This window comes from Callorhinus ursinus, unplaced genomic scaffold (assembly GCF_003265705.2).
Source record: "Callorhinus ursinus isolate GAN/ISIS: 27379988/994484 unplaced genomic scaffold, GSC_fseal_2.0 scaffold3, whole genome shotgun sequence".
NCBI lineage: Eukaryota > Metazoa > Chordata > Mammalia > Carnivora > Otariidae > Callorhinus > Callorhinus ursinus.
This window is the reverse complement of record NW_027397065.1, coordinates 12427774-12439571: the sequence shown is the minus strand read 5'-3', so window position 1 is coordinate 12439571 and position 11798 is coordinate 12427774.

The window sequence follows — 11798 nt, the reverse complement described above, 5'->3', positions numbered from 1 at the left end:
AATAACTCCTCATTCACTTCTTGCACAGAGACATCATCGCATCCATTTTTTCATTTCTAAGTATACCTCATAGAACGACTGGGATGTTTCCTTTAGAGAAGAAAAATATGAAAATTTGGGTAGGTCAGAAATCTTAAAAGCAATGAAATGATTCTAGAAAGCAAGCCATCTCTGGGGAAACAAGAGGCAGTTTCTCAGAGGAAGAGAGAATACCATTACACTGACTCAGCTCAAGCACTGATTACTCTTAGAGGTTCCTGCTTTCTCTCTGACAAGTCTAAAGCTATTTTATGCACTGAAGATTTCAATTGCTGAGAGTAACTTGTAGCTGAAAGCAAAGAAACAAATTAATCCAACCGTGCAACATGTATGTACATCTGTATGTATGTATGTATTTATTTATTAAAAGGTTTACTTTGGGGAGAGAGAGAAAGCGCATGCAAGTGGGGGAGAGGCAGAGGGAGAGAATTTCAAACAGACTCCCTGCTTAGTGTGGAGCCTGACGTGGGGCTTGATCTTACCACCCTGAGATCATGACTTGAGACAAAATCAGGAGTCAGATGCTTAACCGACTGAGCCACCCAGGCACACCACAACATATATTTATTAAGTGTCTATTATGCCAAACACAGTTGTCAGCACTGGAGATCCATGTGGTCAAGGCTAAATGTGGCCTCTGCCCTTATGCAGCTCATAGTGTAAAAGGGGGCTGGGTGGGGGGAGATAGACCTAAAAAAGTAAGCTAATTATTTAACATTGAAAATTGTGATAAGTGCTATAAAGAAAATAAAAAAGAAACTGAAAGAGAATAACTAGAAATGATGACCTCAGTGATGATGAGCCAGCTATGTAAAGAGCAGAAGAAAAGTGGGGCCAGTTTTTGTGGGTGTTAGTAAGGCCTGTTTATTTGCTCAGGTCCCCAAGCTTAGAAGGGTCCCATGCTTGGTGTAAAGCTCTGCTGTCACCATCTTGAAATTATTAATGAGTTTTGAATAAGAACACCTGCTTTTTAATTTTGCAGTGTGCCCTGAAAGGGTGTAGCTGGTCTGGGGAAAAGCATTTCAATTAGAAAAAAAAACAAACAACAGCGTGTGCTCAGACTTGAGGCAGGGAAGAACAGGTTGTATGAGGAAAACTGAAAGAAGGCCAAGAAGGAGTAAGGAGCTGAGTGGCAGGAAGTGAGGTCAGGGGGAGGCAGAAGATCTGGCAGCTGAGGACGTAGATTCTGCCACTGCTATAAAACCAAGTGTTTCCATTGGCCCCAGGACCACTTCCTTGAGAAGTTCTCCTGGAGCAGGGCGTGCTTTTCAGATGACCTGTTACCAAACAGGGCCTCAAGCCTTGGGACACAGGTCAACAAGGGATTACAGGGGCTGGAAGACAGCTAGTGACTCAAGGCTTCCCGTTGATGTTCTCATGTCCAGGCAGAGGGCACCTGGATCCAGAGGTAGAGCTCGTTGGGGCCATTGCTGGAATTTAGTCTCCAGAAGCCTATCATCAGGGGCTCAGGGAGGTGTACAGATCAAGTAGAGGAGTCTGCAAAATGCCTAGGAAATGTTTTTCTCTATGTTCTTGCTTTAATATAACATTTCAAGTCCAGTATTATTTCTTTGTAGAAAACCTGGCATTTTAACAGAGTCTACTCTGGTGCGAAGACTAAGAGGCATTTATAAAGCTGGTTGGCTATTCCTAAGTTACAAATAGCAACTAGTGCCGTTAAGTGATGAGTACCTGAAATCGTTTGTAAGTTTCAAGTGTTTTGCATTATATCTCAAGCAGGACACTCTAGACCTTTTTATTGTGTTAGAAGCAGCTATTTTTTATTTCTCTAAAACTTTGAGGTCACCGGGTACCCAGGAGACAGGAGTTAACAGACCTTTCTTAGAATTGGTAGGGGACGTGAAAGTTGCTACCAGTTACTCTTTTTTCCCACATGGGAATCCAAAAAAGACCTAAAGACCCTTGGAAAGGAGGCACAAGGAGGTAGGAAGTTCATGTTGGGATCACCTTACAAGGTATTTATCTAACATGTCTAAAATATGAGGTCCCTTATCAGTGAGGGCCCCTAGGTAAGTGGTCCTACTGAGGTCCCTATCCTTAGATAAGGGGGACGGGGTGGATATAGCGATTGGAACTGGTACAAGATGGCCTTGGTAGGTTGCTTAATTTATATACCCTCAGTACCTGCCATATCTCTATGGATTGGTAATTGCTTAGCAGGTGTTTCTCACCTGAAGAATGGACTATATTATTAAGACGAATAAAAATGATATCTGCTACCGTGTGCCACATACTGTATATACATTCTTGTACTTAATTCTCACAACAAACCAAATACATAGTTATTATCCTTCTTCTTCTATAGTTGCTAACAGTGAAGCTCAGAGAGGTTAGGTAAGTTACTTAAGGACTAAAGTCTTAATGCCAGTGAATAGCAGCCTAGAATTTGTACTCAGGTCCTCCTGACGTCATAGTCCATCCTCTCATTGATTACTCCATTTCTTGCCAAGAAAGCCTCTTCTCCCACTTGCCAGAGAGCTGGAGCAGAGCTAGGGCAAGCCGTCAGCATTTTGTCATCTTCAGACTGGCTGATTCCTGATTGGCCCAGTGCTTACAGGAAGCAGATGGAGCAGACACCAGGATCCTGCCGAGCTCAAAAGAGACAATCGAACCCTGCTCCTTCCATCTTTTTTACATGACATTTTGTTAGTTTGAAATGTTATTAAAACCAGGGCACTCAAGGGCAAGGATGAGTGCAGCCTAATTCAATTGGTATATGCATTTAAAACCTAGATTGGGTGTATTGTATTTTTAAAATACTGGCCAGTTCTGCACAATGGGTTTTGTTTTAAATACCAGATGGCTACAAATACCCAGCCAGATTCTCTCAGGGTATACAGGATTTCTTGGCAGTAAACCAGATATTTGGGGAGGTCTATTAACTCTTCCTGACCACTGGCGTGGTAGCGGATGCTTTTAATACATTGACTCTCAAAAGGCTTCTCTAGTGGTAAAGACAAACTCATTCAGAGAATTCACAGTGACCTAAATGCATAAGTAAAATAAGTCATAATTAAAGTTAAGAAGTAAGTGACTTAACCATGAAACTGAAATGGTGCAGTAAATGAAGACAAGAAATAATGTCTCTGATTTGGGTATTTACAGAGATCAGTGAAAATAATGACCTAATCACACCAGTCTCCTTTCTAGCCTGTGACTTTGGGGAACTTTTTCCAGCCTCCAGACTTTTGCATATGTGTTTCCTCTGCCTGGACGTTTGTCCCCATCCAACTTCACAGCATGCCTGCCCTTTTCTCATCCTCTGGTCTCAGCTGAGATGTTATGTCCTGAGAGATGACTTCCATAGCAGTGTTCTCCATCAGGCACTCTCTAGCTTTTGACCCAGTTTTTCTAACAATTGTGTTGGTGTTTCCTTTCTGCTCCTTCTTTAGGATATCATCTCTGTAAGGGTAGGAGCTAGTGCTTGGTTCAGTGCTGTGTCCTCAGCTCCCAGAGCACACTGACTGATGCATTCAGGGAATCAATAAGTATTTGTTAAAAGGATGAGTGATTGGCTATCCCTTGATATATTTTTTAAAGATTTTATTTATTTTATTTGTCAGAGAGAGAGAGAGAGCACAAACAGGGTGAGGGCAGGCTGAGGGAGAAGCAGGCGCTCTGCTGAGCAAGGAGCCCGATGTGGCACTCGATCCCAGGACTCTGGGATCATGACCTGAGCCAAAGGCAGATGCTTAACTCACTGAGCCACCCAGGCATCCCTATCCCTTGATATTTGACAATACTTTAAAAGTATAGATCTCTTTAGAAAAAAACTCTAAATTTTATCTATACATTTAATTTTCATCTTAATAATTGTGAGTGTTTTCAGAATTTCCAACATTTCAACAACAGAAGTTGACCTCCCATGCTATGATACATTAGAAAAAGCAAGTGAATATGTGGGACTATAGATTTTTTCTTCTCGTTGAGGGAAAAAAAATGAAAGTGCAGTGTTATGTGGTGATTCAGGGCAGAGATAGCCTTGAAGCAATAAAGGCAGAAGTTGGCCTTCACATCTGCCTGAAAGAGACGAATATGGACAGAAAGAACAGAAACAAATCCATTGCTGTGTCGAGAGATCATATCAAAGGGCTCTTGACTGAATTAATGATAGCAGAGATGAAAAGAAAAATACCACATAATGGAGAGTGATACAGTTTTTATCTGTACCAGGTTTGAAAATTCTTCATTGTCCACTAATTTCTGGAGGTATATGTTGGGTTACATTTTATGAGACTTGGCTAGATTGTTGAAAAATAGGAATATAAATGCAGTGTTCTTGTATAATTAGGATAAAAGGAACTAAAATGATGGCACAGGTCTTTCAAAGGATTTGGAAATACTAAATTCGAAATAGTTTAGACTGAAAGCCTGAAACTGTACTAATCTGGGTAAAGTAAAATTTAATGATACATTTAATGATACTAAGAATCACCAATTTAAGAAGGAGGGGGGCACTAGACTGAGGAGGAAAAAAAATCATGTGGCCTCGTTGATACTAAGGGCTGAATGTCTTTGAGTCTTTTCTCACAGATGGACTGATACTAATAGCATATAAAAATACTATGATAGATGAAGAAACTGAGTTTTTAATTATCCCAAATTACTTCATTTGTTCTTATGCTCCAAATAAAAACCAAAGCTCACATTTGAAATTAATAAGCCTGCCTAAGCCCAAGAATTTGGCATCTACATCTATCTTCATACAGATAATAACACATTTTGGGAAATACGTGCCTGATTGATTATTATTCATTTACTCTTTGATCTTCAAAGTCCTGCTTTGTAAACTGATTCTTCTACACTTCGTTTTCTTTTAAAAAGATTTGTTTATTTATTTATTTATTTTAGAGAGAGCAAGTGAATGAGTGAGGGGGAGGGTCAGAGGGAGAGAGGTAATCTCAAGCAGACTCCCTGCTGAGCACCGAGTCCTGGGCTCCTGTGGGGCTCAATCTTACAACCCTGAGATCATGATCTGAGCTGAAACCAAGAGTCTGACCCTTAACTAACTGGGACAGCCAGGCGCCCCTCCCCCACTTTGTTTTAAATCCCACTGATAAACTGGGCAGAATCCTTGCTTAAGGTCCTCCGCAGCATTATGGCACCCAGCTGTGAGGAATACTGTAGGCTACTATGAATATTCTGTAAGCTTCTTCAAATCAGATTGCCCCAGTTACAAACAGGATTTCAGTGCTGGAGAGGCATTGGAATTTGCAGTATCTGTTGTTTTGGCCTCGTGGAGCTTCTTTGCTTTCCTTTGAGTAATAGAACATGCATGTTTTTCCTTGGGGACGCAGCCTTGTATGTGACCCAGGCATGGCCATGTAGCCCATCCCAGCCTCTGGGCTGCAGTGTTTGGTTGGTGGCAGGCACATGACCCAAGCTGATCTGAGCAGAACTGATGCTGGGACTTGTCAAGAAACAACAGGAAGCTAGGCTTTTCTCCCCTCTGGACCTGGAACTATGCTCATGTTAGCTTGTAGGAATGAGGCCCACCATGAGAATTTACCCTGTTGGAAATGAAGCAACACAGGATGGCAGAGCCAGGCGATGGAGAGAGGCTGCTTCTTGACAACTTTATGTGAGCAGGTGAATTCAGCCTCTGTCCTAAAGTTCAATGCTTAGTCAAGGGCCAGTGACCGTCTATAATGAAGTTTTCATACATTCATGGTGAAATGAGGAAAAGCAGGTTCAAGGCAATGAGTTTTTCATGAAGCTAGCTTTTCAGTCTGAAGGACTGTTCCAGTTTCTAAGATTGTATGCTTCCTATAATTTCCTAAAGAAATGTCTTTTCTTTGTGATAGGAGATGGTATTTTTCTTTACTTGGTATGTGACTTATGGTAAGTAATGACAGCTGCTATAATCCCCAGATATCCATGGATTAACCCAATAAAGTTCATGTCTTCCTCAAGTAAAATCTGAATAAAGGAAGCATTACTCACATTCACTCAGGGACCCAGGCTCCTTCCATCTTGTGGCTCTGTTCTCAGTTAGATTCCCAAAGTCTCCTTTCTCCAGGAGAAAGAGAAGGAAGATTTCAGGAGCGAGGTTTTTACTGGCCATGCCTGGAATTGGAGCTCATCACTTCTATTCCATTTCATTGTCCAGAACTCACTATGTGGCCAAACTTCTCAGCAGATGAAGTTGGGAAATACAGGTTAGCTATGTGCTCAGGAGGAAGAAGAAGCAGGATCAGTGACAAATTAACCAATCCCTGCCACATTTGGCAAAACTAAGTTTTAAGCCTTCTTTGATGTCTCTTTTTGTTCTTTGAAATTTTAGTAGTTCACAGAATCTCAAAAAAAAAAAAAAACTGGTAACCACTGTTCTAATTTAATTTCATTTTATAAATGAGAAAACATAATTGCAGAAGGTTAACTAACTTGCTCAAAATAGCACAACAATCGGGGCACCTGGGGGGCTCAGTCGGTTAAACTTCCAACACTTAATTCAGGCTCAGGTCATGAGATCGAGCCCCATGTCAAGTTCTCTGCTAAGTGTGGAGCCTAGTCGAGATTCTCTCTTTCCCTCTCCCTCTGCCCCTCCCCACCTCTCTTTCTCTCTCTTTCAAAAAAATAAAAGTTAAAATATAAAATGATTTTCCTTGTATCATCTAAAATCTTTTAGTACCTCCAAAGTTACCTGGTACACACTTTGGGAAATACTACCCCAAACTGATAACTCCTGGCTGAATATGGTTTATTTTTATTTTAATTAATTAATGAAAAAATTTTTGTTTCCTGAATGTGATTTAGATTTTCCATTCTCCACACCTTCACTCACAATTTCTCCCACCTGGGATGTCCTCACCTCTTCATTCCATTATCCAAATTCTCTAGTACCCAACAGTGTTACTTCCTTCATGAAATCTTTCCAGTCCTTTCAGACCACGGTGACTTCCTCTTCTATGGGCCTCTAGGACCTACTATTCTCATTCTTTTGACTTTTATGGCAGACTGCACTGCTTCACCTTCATCGTTCTTGTCTGGGAGTATTATTTACTCTTCCATTGCCCTACGTCATGTACATCTCTATATCCTTATGCACATTTTCATGATTAAACACTTATTGAGCAGCAAAAGCATGATAGATATAGTAAATGAAATTGAAAGAAAAAAACAAGTGATATTGCAATCTATTTTTTTTTTTAAGAACCAACCCTTAAGGTTGGGAAGGAACTGAAGAGGCAGGTAATCTGAGAATTGAAATAGAAAAAAACCACCTGAGCTCAAACCTATCTAGCATCTTAGGTCTCCAAAAGGATTCTAAAAATGGTCCAAGGAACACGGAGGTGAAAGCTGGTAAGTTGTAGGTAATGGCAATTGCTTTAATCATATAGAAAAAGTTAATAAAGTCAAATTACTTTGTCCTCCCAAGTACTTGGGTTATTGAATTTTGAGCTTTGTTGGCTCAAACAACAAATGTTCCCTTTCCTGGAACATTTCCTTCCCCATTGGCGCTTCAATCAAGGAATTTCTTTTTGCTGCTTGAAAGTGGCTATAAAGGTCAGGTGGGAGAAGAGGCTGAATTCAAAGGATGACATGGCTCAGGCTCTGCAGGAAGAGAGTTCACCTTGTTCCCTTTGGGGAAAGAGGTGCAGAGGTGTTTGAGCTTGTTATCTCATTTCTAATGTCCTTGAGTCTTGAGTTCACTTTGGGTATGAGATGGTCCTTTGTGTGTGTTCTTGTTTTTTTTTTTTTTTTTAAATCAGAATCTGCTGAAAGAGTGTTCTATTTCATTTTCTGCAATTGATGTCATAGGGAAATATGGATTTTTTTTTTAACTGGCAGACTTACTGTTGATTTTATTTAAACTAAAGAATTGTGGGGCACCTGGGTGGCTCAGGTGGTTAAGCAGCTGCCTTCGGCTCAGGTCATGATCCCAGGGTCCTGGGATCAAGCCCCGCATCGGGCTTCCTGCTCAGCAGTGAGCCTACTTCTCCCTCTGCTGCTCTGCCTACTTATGCTCTCTCTCTATCTCTGTTAAATAAATAAAAATCTTAAAAAAAAATAAAATAAAGAATTGAATTTCTGAAATTATTGGGTGAAATTGGTAAAGGGTTAAAATTTATACATTTAGTTTAAAGATAATTTAGGTAGAGAGGAGCAGGGAATGAAAGCTAAGAGTTTTTGAGCATTTATTTTATGCCTGATATTGTGATTCATCCATCCATCCATCCATCCATTCAACTTTATCAAATAGGTGATATATTTTGGTGGTTCAAAACTTGAAAGGTCCAGAAGGGTATGCAGGGTGCCTCCCCTTCCCTCCCCGGGTCCTCCAGTTTCCCTCCTCAAAGGTCACCAGAGTGATACGATCCTGTGTGTCCTTAGAGAAATATTTCATGCATATTAAACTAATATTTTTTCTTTAAAAAAAAAAGCACAAATTGTGGTATATTGCATACTTTTCCTTTTGGACCTTGTTTTTTCACTGAACAAGTTATCCTGAAGATCATTCCATATACATATACAAAGAACTTCCTCACTTTTTTTTTATAGTTTTATAATTTTCTATTGTATGGATGTGCATTATTTCTGGGGATTTAGATTATCTCTAAGCCTCAGTAATTATAATCCTATAATAAACAACCATGCATGTCTTGTCATTTCCTAATTGTGTGAGACTGTGACAAACTTGTTGAAGTGGGATTTCTTATTCAAAGGATATGTCAACTTGATGTGATGGATGTCGCCATGTATCTCTCCTCAGATGCTATACCAGTTTTCGTTCCCACCAGCAGAGTAGTAGAATTTACTCTTATATGTTAGTTAATCTTTCCCACAATCCTATAAGCCTAGTATTATTATCCCATTCTACAGGTGAAGAAACAGAAGTTCAAAGGAATAAATTTACTTGATAAAGATGACACAGCTAATAACAAACAGCCAAGGTTTGAACCCAAGCTTGTCTGGCTATAAATCTACCTTCTTTCTGCCCCACTATGCTCTTCTATCTTTTTAGTTTTGTTGAATTACAGGCACAAATTTCTTTTTTTTAATACGCATTTCTTTATAAATGTTTATTAAATTCACATACTTATAATAAGAATACTTATAATAGTATTCAACTTTAATATGGCACTTAACTCTTCAAAGTGCTTTCATATTTGTAATTATATTTCATAGGTCCAGGGAGATAGGTTATATCTGTGAGTGTTTTGACACTGATAAATTTTTTTAAAAACCCACAAAATATTTAATTACTTGCCTAAATTCACATAGTGAGCTAGTGTTGGAACTGGGTCTAGAAACTTGCCTTTTGACTGTTTAGCACTATGTGAGACACAAGGCATGCAGGGGCTGACCCTGCCTTGAGCTCTAGTCGCAGGAAACAGGCAGGAAACAAATAAGAGCACCCACTGCTCTTCTCATTAGACAATGATGACCCTTGGGCCTTTGAACTCAGGATAGGGAAGCACTTTTGAATTCGTAACGCTCTTTAACAAAGGATTTTTAAAAAAATGTTGGTGCATATAGTTTGGGTTTTTTTCCCCCCCAAAAGACAATGACAGACTCCTAAATATGTAGTGACAGGGGAGACAGGCTATGGTTACAGCGCAAGGTACGAGAAACAGTCAAGTTCTAGACACCATACAAGAGTAGAAGCCCCTTTTTTTTTAAGATTTTATTCATTCATTCATTCATTTAGAGCACATGCAGGGGGAGTGGCAGGCAGAGGGAGAGGGAGAAGTAGGCTCCAGATGCGGGACAAGATCCCAGGACCCTGGGACCATGACCCGAGCCAAAGGCAGTTGCTTAACCAACTAAGCCACCGAGGCACCCAAGACTAGAAGCTCCTTAAAGTAGAAATCGGTTGTCCCTTTTAAAAAGTAGTATATGATACATCAAAAGAATGTAAGTAAAGTATGTGTATGTTATAAAACACAGAGAATGAACACCTGAGGACCTACCACCCATTCCAGAACTCCAGCACACCACACCAGTGGGAATACCTATATAATCCTCAACCTTCCCATCTCCTTACCTCCCCTAGAGGTGGTACTATTTTGAATTCGGTGGGTTTTAAAATCTATTTAATCACATATATATATGTATATTCCTAAACAATACACTATTTAGCTTTTGAGAAAGTTTCTTAATTCCTGGGACATTGTATGAACTTTTTTTTTAAAGATTTTATTTGTTTATTTGACAGAGAGAGAGAGAGAGAATGAGAGCGAGGGAGGAATCACAAGTAGGGGAAGGGGCAGAGGGAGAGGCAGACTCCCCACTGAGCAGGGAGCCTGAGGCTGGAGCCCAAGGCAGACACTCAACTGACTGAGCCACCCAGGCGTCCCATTGTATGAACTTAATAAACACTTGAACACTTGTTGAAAGAATGAATTAATGACAAGGAAACTCGATCCATTCTTTTTCTTTTACCAACTGTTGAAATTACCAAAGATGTGGTACATCACTAAAACCTTTTGTCCAAACAATGTTCTTTGATACTTTTTATGTATATTTTGTCAATGCTAATAAAAAGGGCTCCTGTTGTTAACCATTAAGAGTAGGAGGGTGGGGGGCACCTGGGTGGCTCAGTTGTTAAGCGCCTGCCTTCGGCTCAGGTCATGATCTCAGGGTCCTGGGGTCGGGCCCCCCCGCATCCATCCATCGGGCTCCCTGCTCGGCGGGAAGCCTGCTTCTCCCTCTCCCCCTCCCCCTGCTTGTGTTCCCTCTCTCGCTGTCTCTCTCTGTCAAATAAATAAAATCTTAAAAAAAAAAAAAAAAGACTAGGACGGTGGGACCCTTCAGACTAAAGCAGGACCCTAATGCAAAGCTCTTTTTCATGTCTTGTAAGCTTGAAGATGGATGTTGTTGAAGGTTGTGTTCTCTTAGGGGATCCCAGAACTTAGTAAAAATAAAAGGACTTTATGTTTTACGTGTATAACAAAACTTTCCTCTTGTGAAAATGTAAATTATTTAAGTTAATTAAATACTGCAAACACTTACTACATTTTTCAAATAAAATGGCTGGATGTACTGTAAACTCCCTAAATATATTAAATACAATATACTTCAAAAAGAATTAAGAATTTAGAAACTGCCAAAGTCTGTAATGGGTATCAGGTCATTGGCAAGTACGGCTAATTTTATCCCATTGTCATGGTGCAGTCCTAAGGCGACAGGCTAATCAGAGAATGCACTTCCTCTGCGTTGTATCAAGAACTGAAATGACTGTGTTTATTTCAAGGTCTCGGTTTAAAATGCAAACTCATCAACCAGCAACACTGTAATTAAGTCCTCAAGAAGTAGCAAAGTTTTTTTTAAAAAATGGTGTTAGGACAGCTTGTTCTAGCAAGATAGGAACAAGCAAGATGAGTTAGGTGTTCAAAGCTAAAAACAAAATATTCTAAGAAGGTACTCCAGGCAATTTAGGACTTCAAAGGTATTAATCCTTTAGCAGGTATGGGCCTTGTGCTGTTTAAGTGGATACAGGAAAAATATATTCGGAGTATGGTTCTCAGGTAAAATCTGGTGACAAAAAATGAAAGAGAAAGGTAAATACAAAACAACAATGAAATAACAATAGCAACACTTAACACTGAGCACTTACTGTGTGTCTGGCTTTACTCTAAATATGGTATGTATTATCTCATCTCATTTCATTAGTCTCATTTTACAGATAAAGAAATAGGAATAGAAAAATTAAGTAACGTTCCCTAAGTCCACCAGAGGTAAATGATAGTCAGGATTTGAATGATGTAGTCACTGTTAGTTTTCTACGGCTGCCA